General features: G+C 55.5%; 1 long non-coding RNA gene across 3 annotated transcripts in view; it reads right to left on the bottom strand.

The window, feature by feature from the left end:
• Positions 1 to 17,564, bottom strand: part of LOC118144858 (uncharacterized) — a 46,009-nt gene that overhangs the window by 1,440 nt on the left and 27,005 nt on the right. The window contains exons 1-2 of one of the 3 annotated variants that reach the window (XR_008474312.2): positions 17,192 to 17,367; positions 11,765 to 11,814 (exon numbers count right to left, since the gene is read on the bottom strand). This is a non-coding gene — a long non-coding RNA (uncharacterized LOC118144858). Of the gene's footprint in view, positions 1 to 11,764; positions 11,815 to 14,228; positions 14,451 to 17,191; positions 17,368 to 17,564 lie in introns of those variants that run through there. The other 2 variants (XR_013521032.1, XR_013521031.1) reach the window with 2 other exon arrangements.

Genomic DNA, 17,564 nt, shown 5'->3' with positions numbered 1-17,564 from the left:
TTCTCTTTGGACCTTCCCAGCGCAAGCCATGGAGAAGCCGTGTGGTCTAGTGGTTAGGAATAGAACAGATGAGTTCTGTTCCCAGCAATCTCTTTGACTAACACCAGAAGCCTGGGAAAGTCCCTTTAGCACCTAAGGGACTCAGTTTCCCCACCATCTGAGGGTCTCAGAGTTTCGCCAGCTAGGTCATCTCCTACCTGCCTTGGTGGAGTTTTTGATCCGGAATTTTACTATGTCACTTACAAGTGGTTTGACCTTGACAAAGTGCTTAACCTTTCTGAACCTCAATTTCCTCATCTATAAATTAGAGACTATTATTGTACCTACCACCTGGCTATAGTTGGAATTAAACAAGGAAACATATTCTCAAGGGCCTTGCACCAGACATACTGTGAAAGGTCAAGAAGCAGTCCTTGTAATTGTTAATAAGTAAAAAAGCACAAAGAGGTGGGACTGTGTTCTCAGCAGGCCTGCCCTGAGCAGGACCTGTCTGCCTCAGGCTCTCCTGCTCTAGCTGCCTTGTCCAAACCTTCCCTGGGCTTCCTCTGCTCTGGAGGGCAAGGATGCATTACCAGTCATTGTGCATCAGGCCTGAGGCCTGGCTGCTCGTCCCTGTCTCCATGACGACCCCAGCCCCGCCCCTCCTTCCTTCCTTCAGAGCTTTCTGTTTACTGTAAACAGCTGCCCCAGCTCAGCTCTAGCTGATCCGCCCCCACCCCCCCAACAGGGCCAGCCAGACCCTCTCTGAACCTGGGCCTGGCCTGGTGTGAAGGTCTGTGCACTGTTCCTGGACTCCAGGAGGCCTTGAACAAGCTCCATGTTTCCAACTTGCCTGGTGGGGAGAAGAGGGGGGAGGGGAGGGGCCTGTTACCTCAGACCAGGGCAGCCAGGGCCTCAGAGACAGGGAACAGATGGGGCGTAAAGGAGGAGGACCATGCCAAGGGAGTTTGGTGGAGACCTCTCTGGCCTGGCCTTAGACTGACCTGGGTTCAAATCCTGGCCTAGATTTGCTCACTGCATGACCTCAGGCTGGTCACTTAACTTCTCTAAGCTTCATTCAATTTATTGATTTGTAAAATGGAGGTAATAATACCTCCCTCAGAGGGTTGGCTGCTGTGCAGATTGGTAATAATGCACACAAAACCCCTAGCTCAGGTCTTGACATACTGCTAGCCTACAAAGATGGTGTCTGGACTATTATTTCACTTCTCAGTTCCTCTCCTTCTGCTCAGCTATCTTGCATAAATCCCTGCCTGTTCCTTGACCTGGCATGCCTCCAACATACAAGCCTGCACATACATATGCACAAAACACATATACACATGTACACAGCAAACATATGAGGTGGGTAATGAAATGAAACTCACAAGCATGTCTGAGGCACAGGAGACTCCATGAGAGCAGAGGAAGAGTCTGTTTCCTAAGCCTTCCACAGGCCTGAGCTGGGACATGTCTGTGTGCCATCATCACCAGGGCACTATGACTTCCTCCCTTTTCCTCTACCTGGTCTCCAGGATTGCACCCACCCTCCCTGCCCAGTGGAGTGCAGTGTAGGGACACAGGGAATGCTGTATGGGATGGCTCCCCTTTCCTGTGGGCCAAGCTTTCAGGGCAAGATGGTCTGGGATGTGAGCCTCCTGGCTCCCAGCTCCTAAAGGGTCCATGTTGGCTCCCTTGACTCTCCAGCATCCTTGGAAGTCCTGTCTAATTAATGCTGCCTTGTGAGATGAGATTTAGACCTGCCGTTTCTCTTACCACCAGGTCCGCCCAGCAGCCCTGGGGCAGAACCTGGGGTTAAGCAGGGGCATTTATCGATTTGAGTCATTTCCCACAGGCCCATGAGTAAGTATGGTTCTGGATTTCCAGACCCCTGTCCCCTTCCTGAGATGCCTGTTGGGGTCTTCCAAGGCTGGGTCTCTGTTGGTTGCAGGTACAGCCCTGAGGTTCTCTTGAGCAGGGAGTAGCAGTTGGAGGCTTGTGAGCCTAGCTCAGTCCACTGCCCTCACACGCTCTTGCCCACAACCAAGTCTAACTCCGGCATTTGTGTGCTCATCCCAGCCTGGCTACATGAGAAAGAAGAGGAGCCCCCAGAACTGAAGTCAGCCCCGTGGGTTGGGCTGGAATTCCCCCACTTCTTACCTTGGCCGCTTGAGGAAACAGCCTCCCGGCAGAGAGCCGCCTCCCGCCAGGGACTTTTCTCCTGGGGATGACATGGAATGCAAGGCAGCTATGGGGACCCCAGCCTCACCCAGCCACACATCAGCCAGCCCGAGGGGCAGGGGAGTGTGGCAGTCAACACAGGACCACTCTCTCCCTGCAGGGAGCATGGCAGCCAGGGTCCTAGAACTCATCTGAGACTTACGCAGGCCTAAAGCAGGAACAGGGAGAAGGAGGCCATGGGGACCAGTGGTGGCCAGGAAGGTCCAGACTGCTGCGTGGTCTGTACCTGGAACTCACCAGCCCCTCCTCCACACTCCATTCCTCGACCTCAGGACCCAGCCTGAAACTGCTTCCAATAGAATGTAAAACCCTCACTCATCTTCCAGGATGGTGGGCTCTAGACTTTTTTAAATTTTTTAACAGAGGAGGGGGGGTCTCACTATGTTGCCCAAGCTGGTCTTGAACTTGGGGCCTCAAGTGATTCTCCCACCTTGTGAAATTACAGGCATGACCCACTGTGTCTGGCCTTCCAAACTTTTTTGATTGTGAATATTTATGTATAGATTATAAACTACAGTCAAAACACATATTAAATATTATTAAAGTTTTGTTTTCTGTTTTTTGCTTTTTTCTGGAGATGAAATTTCACCCTTGTTGCCCAGGCTGGAGTGCAGTGGCGCTATCTCTGCTCACTGCAACCTCCGCCTCCCAATTTCAAGCGATTGTCCTGCCTCAGCCTCCTGAGTAGCTGGGATTACAGGTGCCCACCACCACACCCAGCTAATTTTTTGTATTTTTAGTAGAGACTGGGTTTACCATGTTGGCCAGATTGGCCAGGCTGGTCTCGAAATTTTGACCTCAGGTGATCCACCTGCCTCAGCCTCCCAAATTGTTTTTTAACTAAGAAGTAAGTCAGAATAGAAATCATGTTTCCTCCCAACCCCGCAACAGATGCCTCACTGGCCCCATACAGGCCACTGTGGTGCACACCTTGTGGAGAGAGGAAAGCAGGAGAGCCTCTCGAAGCAGACCATCACTCTGGAGGACACAGGGCATGAGGGAGCGACGGCTTTTCTTAATCCATTGCCAACCACAATTGAGGAACCCACATTTGAAGCCATTCTATTTGTTGTTGTAAACTTGAAAAGAAACTTGGTCATCTTAGGCAAGACCCTGTTGCTTTGGTGGTGGCTGTGAGCTGCCAGTCCCTACCTCACAGGCCCGGGCAGCCTGTGCCTGCCTAGGACCACAGCACCCAATGTAGAAAGTGAGAGTTTATCGAGGAACACGCAGCCTCTGTGTGCGGGGGTGTGTGCGTGTGTGTGCACATTCATATGTATACATGCACATGCTGGCCCAGCGTGTGTCATTCTAAGAAAACCTGCCTGGTGATGGCCTCTGCTTTCTGGTCTGCTCATCTTGGAGTCCTCATTTATGTCACATAGTAGAGACACCTGCATTAACCCTTCTGACGGAGTCCTAAGAAGCCCTGACATTGAACCAGATGCTTTCTCTGGTCTACATCCTCACCACACGGCTGTTTAGGTAAGTGACACAGGCATTAATTTGTCCATGGTGGTGGGACAGGGGGTGCCCACAGCACAGGGAATTGCTCAAAGTCACACCATCTGGTGGAGCTGGGTCTCCCGTGTGCTCCCACCCTTCCTAGGTGTCTTTCCTCGTATTCTGCCATCCTGGTCCCACAGGGCTGCTTGACAGTTCAGAATTCTGGCCTGGGAAGAATCAGTTCCCAAGGGCCATGGGACCTCTCTCCCTCAGCTGGGGGGCAGCCTGCCCTTCCTGCCCCACTAGAGAGAAGGCAAGCCCAGGACCCCCTCCCTGTCCTTGGACATGTGAGCCCATGGATAATGATCTTTGCAGGAGCAGGGGACCTGCAGGCAGAGGAGAGAGGCCTGACTTTTCTGCCAAGACCAGAGTTGCCCCCTGGCTCTAGCTTGCCTGGCGGATCTGGGGCCAGGGCTTCCTCCTTCATTGGAAAGCTCAGCCCTCTGACGATGGGGGTGGGGAGAGGGCAGTGGGAAGGGCTCAACCTCCAGCCCCCTCCCCCACTCACTGACAGCTGTAATCTGCTTGGGAAAATCTCTTTTTTTTTTTCCGCACAGGAAAAAATATTAGTTGTCCCGATAACAAGGAAAACAAAATCTAGTGCAGGGCATCAGAGACTTCCTGAGGCGGGAAACAATGTCCAGTGGAGAGCTCAGTGGAGAAGGCCTGAGCTAGGAGGCTGAGGGGAGCCCAGAGAGGACACTGGTCCAGTCCTATCCGGCCAGGGGGGAGGGGGTGACAGATCGAGGAACTTGGAAAAAAAATTTCCCCCCAAAACCTTGAAGTCTGGGCTGTTTCACTATATCCGGGAAATGATTCAGAACTGGAGCACGTCCCTGCCTGGGGCCAGGCCCCACTGGCTCAGGTGCTCCGGGTCTACTTCTTTTCCCTCCCAGTCCCAAGCCTGCTCTCCCAGGTGCTACCCCAGGCCTGAGGGGCTGGAGAGTGAGGCAGTAGAGTCCCTTCGGAGGTGGTGGTTGAGGTCTGGGGTGTCCCATAGGCAATCCCTGCCTCTGCCGTGCATCTTTGTCTTGTCTGCCCACAGCTGCTTCCCTGAGTAACCTTCCATTAAGGGAAGGGGGTCAAGAAGAGGAGGACCTCTCCAAAGGCCCCGAGATCTGGTTCCCTCCACCTCTTCCAGGAGACTGTGGCAGTGGGCAGCAGCTCCAAGAGTTTGTAGTGAGAGGGCTTACAAGGGAGGGGCTCCAATCCCAGCTGCCTAGCCAGGGGTACCAGGACACTGGCCTGTTGGGTCCAGTGGGTGTGGCCTCTGAGCACTGTAGGCCTCAGCAAAGGGACGGCAGGAAGAACAGGAGGCCCTGCACTCCCAGCTAGCAGCACCCTTCAATCGCAGCTCCACGCTGGGTCACTGCGGAGCTTTTAGAAAATACCAGTGCCTCCGAGGCCTCATCTCCAAACAGTTCTATCAGGGCACCCATGGGAGCTGCTCAGGTGATCCTTGTGCGTGGCCAGGGTGGACAGCCCCTGTGCTGTGGCCCTTCAGTCACTTTCTGGCTGTCCCTCTCCACCTCTGCCATTTCCATTTCAGATTGGAGCCCCTCAGAGATGCCCACCTAGCCAGTGGCTGCCTGAGGTGCCCACAGAGTTCCCTGCCCTAGCTGGAGGCCAGTTGCTCTACTTAAATAGCAGGTTCTGGGTTATCCGCCTCCCTCTGCTCCTCCATACATCCCAGGGTCATGCCAGCTTTGTTCTCAGGAGGACCCAGTACTCCTTCCCCCACAGTGCCCTCAGCCCTTGCTCTGCACAAGGCTCTTGGGGAAGTGCCGAGGGAGGTTTAGGTTCTGAACACAGAAGCTGAGACCTTCCCCAAGCACTGGGGGCTCTAGCAGCATGCTGATGCTGTTGCGTGCTGAATCCTGGGCTGACACGGTAAAATCCTTGACCTCAGAGAGGTGATTTCTCGTTAATTTTTGATTGGTTATAAGCATGTACCAGTCACTTACTAAGTGCTGAGTCTGTGGGGGGGATATGCAGAGGGAGAAAGTCACAGTTCCTGCTCTCCAAGGCCTTTTCAAGGCAGAGGGAAGGACAGTGCTGACAGTAATGAGTTACCATAAGGTAATACCATTTATATTCCCCACAACCTTCCCAGGAACTCCCCACCAACACAGTGTAGGGAATATTGCAACTGCTCAATAAATATTGAATTATGTTTTGTGAATATTTGTGACTTAAGTAGAGCATAGAATGTCCCTTCCCTGGCATTGCAGATAGAGGGAGACATCTCAGGGACAGAATGAGTTTAAATTGCATCAAATGTTGGAGAACGCTGCGCATAGTGGCTCACACCTGTAATCCCAGCACTTTGGAAGGCTGAGGAGGGTGGATTGCTTGAGCCTGGGAGTTTGAGACCAATCTGAGCAATATGGCGAAAACCCGTCTCTACTAAAAACACGAAAAAATAGCTGGGTGTGGTGGTGGGCACCTGTAGTCCCAGCTACCTGGGAGGCTGAGGTGGAAGGACCACCTGAGCCTGAATTTGGAGGCTACAGTGAGCTTGGATCATGCTACTGCACTCTAGCATGGGCAACAGAATGACAGCCTGTATAAAAAAGAAAAAAAGCCATGTTGGGAGAGGGAGGCAGGAAACGAACCTGGACCTGCAAGCTGGCTACAAAGGAGAGCTCACTGAGGTCCCTTTTGGTTCCTAGCTGAGGGGGCTTGCAAGTCCCTAGGGTCTGTCTAGAGAGCCTGTGGGTTACCACCCCCTCTGCTCTGGTGGTCTTGCCCACCTGGAGGTTCACCAAAGCCTGAGAAGGAGGACCACAGAGAGGCTTTTTTCTCCTCTTAATGTGGGGCTTCTTGCCCTAGGATTCCCCTTTCCCTCTGGAGGAGCCCAACCCACCCCCTTCCCCCATCACAGTATTTTCCAAACAGGTGGAGGATGCTGTGGTCCAGTAGCCACCTGGCTGCGGGAGAGAGGAAGCCCAGTGCACATCCCTGGGGCTTCTCTGGAGCCACAGTGGCTCCTCACGAGCTTAGGCTCTGACCCTTGGCCTGGGCAGTGGGCAGCAGCTTCAGGAGCTTGGAGTGAGGGGGCTTATCAGGGAGGGGGTCCAGTCCCAGCTGCCTAGCTGTGGGTACTAGCAGGCCACGCTGGGGCGGGGTCGGGGGGGGCAAATAGATTGAAGGGGGGCACCACCACCTGCTTTTCCTTGTTTTGTTTTCAGGACACTAATTACTGTGCTGAGCTCTGAGCTGCCTAATGAGGCCGTTTGGATTTCCTGTTGTTCTGGCTTCCCAAGACCCTTAAAGGGCCAGCATCAAACTAAGAGTGTGCTCTGGGTGGGACACCAACTTCCCTGGTGGGGGCGAGCACAGAGGGGCTATCCCTGGATTGGCCTGAATGCCAGGAGCAGTGAGCGGATGAGGGGCTGATCCAGCTCGCTGCTCCCACGCCCTCCATGAGTGCCCACTCAGAAATGCCCATGCTGGAAGCAGAGCTGCAGTACTGTGTAGCCCGGCCAGGGCATGGGGTAGGGAGGGGGAGGTAGGGAGGCCAGGAGGAAAGGCTGGTGATGTCACCAGTGCCCAGACTGTGAGAACCACTGCAGCACCAGGCAGGAGGGAAACGCTGTGATGTCCTGCCCCCTCCCTCCCGTCACTGGAAAATAAACACTTGTCTGAGCGGCCAGCACCATTTCCAAAGGGGTAGGCTGGTTAGCCTAGGGCCCAGAAACAGGCCCGAGCCCAGCGCTGGGCAGAGATATTTGCGCAGGCTGGATACAGGAAGGTCAGGCTGCCCCCTACCCAGTCCCTCTGTTGCATACTGCCCAGCAAGGCTCATGGGCTGTGCTGGTTCCCTCTGCACCTTAGGGCTCTTCTGTGCATGCAGAGGAGCTGAGCATGGCCAGGGATGCCAAGAGCCCACTTCCGTAATGGACTGGCAGGGCAGGAGGGCACTCATCTGCCTGCTCGTGTCTCCCTTCTATTTGAGGCACGGCCTCTGTCCCAGGACCTATCCCAAGTGCCCCTCCAGCTGCCCCCTGCTGTGAGTCCCCTGGGCCCCTAGTAGGCCTGGTCTGCAGCACCCTCCCCCTCAGACAGGGTGACGACATTGTTGTTCTTATACGGGGCCTTCCGCCTGAAGTTCCGGCTCTGCTAAATGGTGGGAATGAGGGTCCAAGGGACAAAGCCAGTCTGGTTCCCGCAGCCACCTCAGAATGGACGGAATCCCTATTGTGTGCGGGTGCCTTGTGCCCGCCCTCCCCTTGCCCTCACTGGACCGGACGTGCCAACAAACAGCTCATTGAGCCCAGGGAGGAGCCCAGGAGACAACAATGTCCCCCAACCGGCCAGAGAAGTGAACTCAGCTAGGGGTGGGGGCTCCCATGGAGGCTGGAGAGTGATGATCTCAGCCTGGGAGACCTGAGTCTGACCTGGGTCTGGCCTCCCGGGTGAGGGTGAGAAGGGCTGACCCAGAGGCCTCACCCTGGCTGCCCTACCCCCAGCTGGAGCTGGAAGCTTCTCGTGGCCCAGTCCATGGGACCAAGCAGGTACAGCAGGCTGTCCACGGGACCCAGCAGAGCTGTCCCAGGCCCAAGGGGCTGGTGGACCTTCCCTCCTCTTGTGCTGCCATTCGGGAAGCTCCTCCACAAGGCCTAGAGCAAAGCCCTCCCAAACCATCAGCCCAGTGCCAAGCACATGGCAGGACTTCCAGATCCACGGAGACTGCACTTTCTATAACCAAAACCATCAAAAGGGCATGGGGCAGCCTGGAGAGGGGGTGAGATTCCTGTCCCTAGAGGTATTCAAGTCATTAGTTATTGAATATGGGGTTGGTCCAAGTGCCCTTCAGAGCTCACCTCACCCTGAGCTTCTAGACATAGGGCCCCAAGTTATCCCCTCAAGGTACCTCTGGACTCCCTTTTTGGGTTCCAGGCCTGATCCAACCCTTTCTCCTCTTCCAGGCAAGTCTGGGCCATCAGGAATGGCCTCAGGCCTCTAAGGGGAAAAGGAGGCAGGGGAGAGGGCTGGCCAGGAGAGCACCATGGCTGAAGCTGCCCCACTCTCAGTGTGGTTGCCGGGGAAACCCTAATGCCAGTCTCATGTTTGAAGGGGATGATCTGAAAAGCAGAGGGTGAAAGGAGTGAGAAGCTGCCTTCGGGGAAAATATGGAGTCTATTTCAGCCGGTCATCAGAGCTCTGCTGTCTTTGCATGGGAGCTGCCAACTCAGGAACAGGACTCAGAAATAAAGTGCTCTCTCGGCCACCAGTCACAGATATAGACATGTTCCTAGCTGCATCTGGGCCTTCTTTCTCTACCTCCTTGCTCCAGACTACCCTGCATGCCACTGCCAGAGAGCATGCAGAGGGCTCCCTAGTACCTATCAATCAAATCCAAATTCATCTGCTTGGTGGGTTTCCATGTAACTTCATGTCCACCCCTCCACATGCAAAGTTTGTGCCCCAGCCATACTTGCTTCATTTGCACCCAGATCTTTTGCCTCTCTTCATTCGCTCTGCTAGGAATCCCAGGAATGCCCACTCTTGTCATTTTTTTTTTTTTTTTTGAGATGGAGTCTCACTCTGTCACCCAGGCGGCAGTGCAGTGGCGCAATCTTGGCTTACTGCAACCTCCACCTCCTGGGTTCAAGCAATTCTCCTACCTCAGCCTCCAAAGTAGCTGAGATTACAGGTGCCCACCACCATGCCTGGCTAATTTTTGTATTTTTAGTAGAGACGAGCTTTCACCATGTTGGCCAGGCTGATCTCAAACTTCTGACCTCAGGTAATCTGCCTGCCTCGGCCTCCCAAAGTGCTGGGATTACAGGTGTGAGCCACCACACCTGGCCCCCTCTTCTCTTTATCTAAATTCTGTTCTTTTTCCAGGCCCAGTGTAATCCCTCCTCCCCACAAAGCCTCCTCTGACCCTCGGGACCCCAGTCCCTCTCTGAAGACTGGTTCCATGGTCATCACTCTCCTTTTCTTTTTTTTTCCATTTTGTGGAGAACGGGGTCTCGCTATATTGCTCAGGCAGGTCTCGAACCCCTGGGATCAAGCTATCCTCCCATCTCTGCCTCCCTAAAAGCTGGGATTATAGGCATGAGCCACAGCGCCTGGCATCACCCTCCCTTTCATGTGCTTCTATCTCATCTCCAGGTGCTGGAGCCACAAAGACTAAATTTTATGTTCCTCTGTGGCCTTACTAACCTGAGCCCAGTGCTAGGCACCTGGTAGACCTCATCCACAACTGTGGGTGATGATACAAACTCTGCATATGCGCATCACAGACACACGGATCCTGGAACACTAACCACAGGGCCCCCAAGATAGAATGCGGCTTTTGCATGTCTTCTCTTCTCTTGGTGGCAGTTTTGATAAACTTGTCCCAGGTCTCCCCAGCTTCCTCCTCACCTGGAGAAGTACTGTAGTAAGTGGGGTGGGGGCTAAGCCACAGGAGGAGAAAAAGGGAAGCAGGAGAGAACGGGAGGGGATCTCAGCAGTCACAATGGCTCCAACAACAGCAGTGTTCATTGCCCAAGCAGGACTCACGAGACGGGGGCAAGTGTGGATCTACAAGTGTGGAGGCCTGTTTCTTCTTTTTGAGACAGTCTTGCTCTGTTGCCCAGGCTAGAATTAAGTGACAGAATCTCGGCTCACTGCAACCTCTGCCTCACCAGTTCAAGCAATTCTCCTGCCTCAGCATCCTGAGTAGCTGGGATTATAGGCACCCACCACCACACCCAGTTAATTTATTTTATTTTATTTTTATTTTTAGTAAAGATGGGCATGTTGGCTAGGCGGGTCTTCGAACTGGGCACAAGTGATCTTTGGCCTCCCAAAATCCTGGGATTACAGGTAAGAGCCACCGTGCCTGGTTGATGTCTATTTCTTTCTTTCTTTTTTCCTTGAGACAGAGTTTTGCTCTTGTCGCCCAGGCTGGAGTGCAATGGCTCGGTCTTGTCTCACTGTAAACTTTGCCTCCCAGGTTCAAGCGATTCTCCTGCCTCAGCCTCCCGAATAGCTAGGATTATAGGCGCCTGCCACCATACCCACCTAATTTTTATATTTTTAGTAGAGATGAGGTTTCACCATGTTGGCCAGGCTGGTCTTGAAGTCCTGGCCTCAGGTGATCTTCCAGCCTCAGCCTCCCAAAGTGCTGGGATTATAGGCGTGAGCCACTGTGCCTGGTTGACGCCTGTCAATTTCTAAACATACAGAGTTGATGAAGGTTGTTACTGAAACCCCTTGGTGCTAGACACCCTAACTACACTATTGCTTGGGAAATTCTCTATGAGCTCCCAGATCTTAAATCCAGCCTGCCACTTTGCTGCAAAGTTTGTGTGGCAGGACAGCTCTACTGGGCTTGATTTTCTGAGAGTGGCACCCAGAGGGATGGGGGCTGGAGAGGCAAAGTGAGCTTGGCTCACAGTGGTCTAAACATTTTCCAAAAAGCTCCTTGGGTTTTCGAGGGAGCCTAGCTCCTGGTGACTCCAGGTCTCTCTGGACTTCTTCCCTGGGGATAGTCTAGACACAGGATAATTCTCTGGGCTGGGGTTTCTTTGCTAATCACAGGCAAGGCAAGTTACTCATTAGCAAGCATCAACATGCAATTCTCATCAGTTCAGGGGAGAGTTCAACCTGTATTAAAAACTGGGATACACTTTGTAGACACTCTGTCACAGGAAGTTCTCCCATATGTCTAACCTAAATCCTTCCTGCCACAATTGAAGCCTGTTTCCTCTCATTCTGACTGTGGTGGGAGAAGGAGACAGCTGGCCATCATCCTCTGCTTAAGCCCCATTACCTACTTGACCATGACAGTCATATTCCTCCCCGGGCCTTTTCCAGGGAGCAGTGGCATGCCTGCTCAGGCAGTTGTTCACAGTTGGCACCTGTCCCCCAATTCTCGCCCTGTTTCTTCCTCTGTGTCTGAGAGTGTTTGAAACAGTACTTCCTGGTTCAGGCCTTACCCTTCTTTCCCGGGAATCTGCAGGGGAGCGGGGCCAATCTGAATATGCCCCACTCCCAGGTTGCCCCAGCGGGAGAGAGCGAGGTGTGGCCCCATCCCTACCTCAGGCTTGCTTCAAGTCTTGGGTGGCAGCTGGGATCAGAGATCAGAGGCTGTGTGGAGAAATGAGGAAAGGTCAGGGTTTCTTCTAGGAGCTGAGTTGTCACTCAGTGGGGGGAAGGCGGAGCACAGGAAAGGACCTGGGAACACCAAGGGACTGGGGCAATGAAGGGCCTGGATGCTAATGGAAGGCCGGAGCCAGAGGAGGGGTGCAAGGCTGTGAGGGAAGGTGGGGCTGGGAGAGCTTCCTAGCTGGCAAAGGTCACAGAGGAAATAGGTTTCAGGGATGGGCAACCAGTATCCTGAGAGGTGGCAAGAGGAGAGGACAGTGAGGCAAGCACAGCCTGGGTGGAGGATGAGCAGGTGAGAAGGCTTCTACAGGGCAAGCAAAAACCCAAGAGGGTGGGGGAACCCCTGCTTTCAGCTCAGGCTCTGTCCCCCACCCCACTATGTCCTTCAGCACAAGTTCTCTTTCCCCCCAGTGACTCTCAGCAACACCTTTGCCTTGTGCCCTCTGCTCTCTGGCCCCACAAGACCCCTCAGAGGCCTCTGAGCCTTATAGGATCCAGGTCAGAAGGCAAGGGCAGGCTCCCGCCAGGCCTCTTACCCAGGGGTCTTATGCAGAGGGCCTTCCCTGGGCCTTCCCTCCCTTCTCCTGAGCCTCCCTGCTTGCTGGCTAGGGTAGGAACGGGAAGGAGCTAGGGAAAGGGGAGCGGGGGGCTCTGGGAAAGTTGCTGGGGAGGCTGCCCTAAATCCTGGCCTGGTCTGTGGCTGGAAATACCCAGTGTGTGGCTCCTGGCCCTAGCTTTCCAGGCATTCCCTGGGTTTGGCAAATGAAGCTGGGGCAGCTGCCGGGTCATCATAACTTGAGCCCTCGCAGCCAAACCTATTTAGGCTTCTCCAGCCAGCAGGCCTTCACCCCACCCCCTCTTCTTTTTCTCCTGCTGACCAGCACCAAGGAGGCCTGGAGAGAACATCTACCAGCCACGAGTCATGGTTAGAAGCCACATGCTTCTCATGTGGAGGACTCTCAGCTTCTCTCTTGGGCCCATTGTCTCTGCAGACCCAAGCTGTTCTCCTCCAGAACAAGATGGCCCAGTCTATACCAGTTACCCCAGTGCCAGGCACCTCCTGCACTGGGAATTCTGAGAAGGCAAGGGACACAGTCTGCAACCAGCCTGGGCCCTTGGGCTCTTGGGGAATTTCAGAGGAGGAGACGGGAGGCCCTCCTGGTCTTGTGAGAAGCCAGAGCAGGTACTGTCTCCTGCCAATGGTCCCATCCACTTGTACATCCCTTCCTTGGCACATTTTGGTCATGAGTCGTGAGCCATCAGCCAGTAGATGGTCCAGCCGGTCAGGGTCAGTGTGCTCTCCTGGTGACATGGAGTGCTGATCTGCCAGGATCTCTGAAGACCAGGGCAGTTCAGAAGATGCCCCTCTTTCCTGCCTCAGGCCTCGGCTCTGAACTGCCACCATGAAGGAGGAGGGGCTCCAGTGTGAGACCTACACTTGGCCCTGGCAGGAGTGTCATCTTGGTCCCCAAAGGCCAAGACTGTGAGCAGTTGGCTCCTCCAAACCTTCGTATCTTCCCCAAACCCATTCTCAAAGCTCCAGTCTTCTCCCTCCACTCAAGAACTTTGTCACACCCTCTCACCACAAAAAGGACTTTTTCCACAGGGTTTGGATCCCTTCTAAGCCTAGCTTTCCTCTCTTTTTTCCCCACCCTCTGCTCCTCATGCCTAATTCCTTATAAGCATTTGTCTCTGTTCTCATTTTTCCTTCATTTCCTTCTGGAACTCATTTGCAGTCAGGGAGCTCCCCTCCCCTCCAAGTCTGCCCCTGACTGTCTGGATGTCACCTGGAAGAAAGGAAATGACTGTTTATTGGGTTTCACAAATGCATTATCTGATACAGTCCCTCAGCCACTCTCCAAGGTCTCTATTATTATTATTACAATTATTGAGACAGTCTTGTTATTTTGCTCTGGCTGGAGTGCAGTGGCATGATCTCTGCTCACTGCAACCTCTGCCTCCCAGCTTCAAGCAATTCTCCTCCCTCAGTCTCCTGAGTAGCTGGTATTACAGGCGAGCACCACTATGCCTGGCTAATTTTAGTATTTTTTGGTAAAGATGGGGTTTCACCACATTGGCCAAGCTAGTCTTGAACTCCTGACCTCAAGTGATTTGCCTGCCTCAGCCTCCCAAAGTGCTGGGCTTACAGGCATGAGCCGCCATGCCCAGCCATCTCTATTATTATTATCCCATTACACAGATGAGAACAGTGAGTGTAGAGCTAGGGTTAAATTACAAGCCTAAGACCACATGGCTAGGAAGTGCCAAGAAGCAGGTCCATGTTAGGCTTATTCACCAGACACACCTAGAGGGTGGGGAGACACTCCGTTCCACCTGCCTCCTCCCCCTCACCGAGATTCTCCATAGCTTCTTGTCCCTCAGGGCCCATGCCCTACCGTTTCCTCCTCACCGGAGCTTTTCTTATCGTCAGTCACTGCATCCTGTTCCTCCCTTGAAGCCCCAAGATGATTTCTCAAGGCCACCACCTAGTCATCACCTTCCTCTCTCCTCCGCCAGTCTCAGGCCTGTCCTGTGGGGAACCCACTCTGTCCCGTGGGAAAAACCAGGAGCAGGCAGTTCCTTCTGGGGGCTCCAGGGAGAGGTGAAGGAGGCCACGCGGGGTACCACCCGCTGAGCGGGAATCCCGTCCCTAACCGCTGTCGCCCCTCGAGGGGAGGGGCGAGGGCGGAGGTAGTTCTGCTGCGGCATCTGTCTCAGTCGGGCGGGAAGCTGCTGCATTAAATTGTAAAATCGATTTATTGACCGGCAGGTGCGAGCAGCGGCAGATGGAGAGTAGCCCTGCCGGGGCGCATCTGCGGGGAGCGGCGGCATCGATCCCGGCCCCCCTCTGAAATCCGTCGGTCCTAAGCCTTTCTCGCTCGCTCACTCCCAATTGTAGGGCCAAGGTCCTCGAAACTGCGGCGCCGGAGTGGCTAGGGTAGCTCTACTCCCTCCCCCAACACCCTCCTGGCCGCAGGGCCCCGGCTGCGCCCCCACGGCTGCCAGGCTCTGCCAGCCCCACTGCCCCAGTTGGCACGCGGCGGGCCGGGCTGACGCGTGGCAGCGCCCTGCGGCAGATGAGGCACGCGCCGGCCTCATTTCAATGTGAATGGATCGAATGGAGCAGCCATGTGGCAGCAACAGTTTGCAAATCTCCACGCCTTCTGTGCAGCTCCCCGGCCGCCGCTCCCTGCACGTGGCCCCTTCTCCGCAGCGACCGCATTGGCGCCCCTCAAGGCTTAAGCGCCCCGCCCAAGCCAGGCCTGCTTCCCCGCCCCTGGCCTGCCCAGCGGGCAAGGTGGCCCGGCCCCTACCGCGATCCTACCCGGGTGTAGTGTGCCCCGCGGAGAGCGCAGTCCCTTGGGAGGGGGTTGGGGAGAGGAGAGAGAAAACCGCGCTGAAGGCCTCTGAGCTGTGCCTGAGGCCCTGGGGAGGGCACGGAGACTATGCTAAGGGAAGGAGTTCCGAGGCTCTACGAGGCTCCTGTCGCACCCCCATAACCCGGGGTCAGCATGAGGACACCGCTGGAAGGCGACTTTGAAGTTTCCTGGCCCTCGGTGTCGGTTCTTTCGGCTGGGGGACTGTGCGCAATACAATGGCCAAGCGTAGGGGGACAGTATAAGCAGAAGGCCTCTAGGGGCAGAGGCGGTGGGCCTTTTGTGAAGCCAGGCCTACACCTTGCGCCCACTTCTGACACTGGGCAGTGTTGAGGGTGCGGGTCTGATTGAGGAACCCTGGTCCTGCGAAGGGTCTGTGGCAGGGCAGGTCGTTGGGACCCTGGGTCTCTCTGTGCACCCTTTCCATGGTGTTGAGGAGCATCTGTAACAGGGGCAGGGGCAGCCGACTTCGATGGGGGTCCAGCCCCACGGTGATCGGTGGCCTCCTATCGCCTCTAAACCTACAGCCCCCAGGAAGACGCGTGTAGCGTTCTTCCGTCCGCAAGTCAGAAAGTCCCGAGTGGGAGAAGAAGGGAGGCGCAAACCAGCTGTGGGGCGGAGAGAAACACCTGCGGCCCTCGCACAGGGCTCCCCACCCGCAGCGTGACCCTCTCCTGCTCAGCAAATGGAGGCAAAGCTCGGCAGCAGCATGTGGGAGCACTTGTAGATACTCCGGGCCAAGGGAGGCAGTGTCCCAGGCCTGGAGTGCGCTTCTGGGACAGCACTTCAGCAAACAGGTGTTTCATGAATATCTTCTGATGCTAAGAATTTAACTCTTTCCTCTTCTGGTCAGAGCCTAAAAGATCTCTGGGATCCCCCTGGGTTTCGCCTTTCTGAAGACAGTAATCCCAACTTTGTTTGGTCCTTCATAATTTGCAAAGTGCTTTTGGGCACATTAGTCTAGGCGTGTAGGAGGGTAGAGAATATTCCAGATTTTCCAGTATTGGGAGAGATGCCTTGTGTGGGACTAGATGTCTCCCTTGAGAGTCAGGTGTGCAGGGCCAGTTCCAGAAAAGAAGGATGTTTTTATTAACTCCCTGGCCAGGATTTGGAGGTAAGGCTGGATGCCAGCTTGGAGGAGAGCAAGGAGCACCCGCTGGCATCCTAGAGAGGCAGGTCCAGAGATTCATAGAGTATGGGCGGAGAAAAGATCTTGGAGCCCACTTGCCAGGATCGCCGGGAGGCACGCCCCGGGCTCCCCCTCCCTCGGGCCTGGGACTCCGCCTGCCCATAACCTACATTAACTCCCGAGCGCAGCCTGGGCCCATCTGCCGCCCCCGCCCCACCTCGGTTCCCCACGCCAACCCGCTCGCGCCAGATGGTGGCTGGGAGGGGTGGCCGTGCGTGGGGGACCCCGGAGCCCGTCTCCTCACCTCGCCCCTCCCCCAACCCACGCTCCCAACCTCTTGTTTCTCATCCTTTCCCCCCATCCGCCCCCGAGTCCTGCACCACCACCACCCAAGTCAAAAAAAAATCAGACCATGCTCGACATTGGCAGCTGTTGGGCTCCTCGCCGCGCCCCCACCCTTACCGCCTCCCCCGGGTTCTCACTGCGTCCCGGCTCTCCCCCCCACCCCGCGCTGATCTTATCGCCCCGACTACAGCCATCACCTTGCGGGCGGGCTGACAGCTGAAGCCACAGGGCCCCCGCCGCCCTCAGCGTCGCAAAGAGAGAGCTCCCGGGCACCCCGGAGACTGGGAGAAGCCGGCCCTCCCTGGTCTGCGGCCTCCAGGGATCACGCCGGGTTCCGAGAAATCAGCTGCGCCGCTGCGGCTTGGAGGAGTGGGGCCACCCGGGGGACCCTCGCGGGCGAGACTTGTGAAGCCGCCTGAAACTCATACAACTCTGCACGGCTCCAGTTCCACCCAACATCCCGCCTTATGAGGCAAGGACATGGGCCGACCCGGCCTCAGTCCCTCACCTCGATTCTCCAGTGGCCTGAGCCAACTCTGGCATCAAGAGAGTTCTTCCTTACCCCAGCGGAGCGACAGGGCGCGGCCGGGGGCTTGGTGCTGTTGAGGTGGGGGGAGGCAGTGGGTGCAGGAACTGAAGCGGGACCCAGGTGAGGGGACGCGCTGGAGGCGGGACCAGAAACTCATTACCATACAGCTGAGGACGCGCCCCCCCCACCTACAGGACCACGCCCCGCCCTCCCCCAACGCAGGGACCACGCGTCTGGTCTCTGGCACGCGCCAAGTCCTGGCAGGGGACAGAAGGAAGAAGGCACGCGCTGGGCACGCCCCCGCAGCTAGAGAGGGAGACGCCCAACAGGTGCACAGAGAGAGCCTCGAGTC

The sequence above is a fragment of the Callithrix jacchus genome, chromosome 8 (assembly GCF_049354715.1).
Source record: "Callithrix jacchus isolate 240 chromosome 8, calJac240_pri, whole genome shotgun sequence".
NCBI classification, from domain to species: domain Eukaryota; kingdom Metazoa; phylum Chordata; class Mammalia; order Primates; family Cebidae; genus Callithrix; species Callithrix jacchus.
This window is presented reverse-complemented; position numbering and strand designations above follow the sequence as displayed.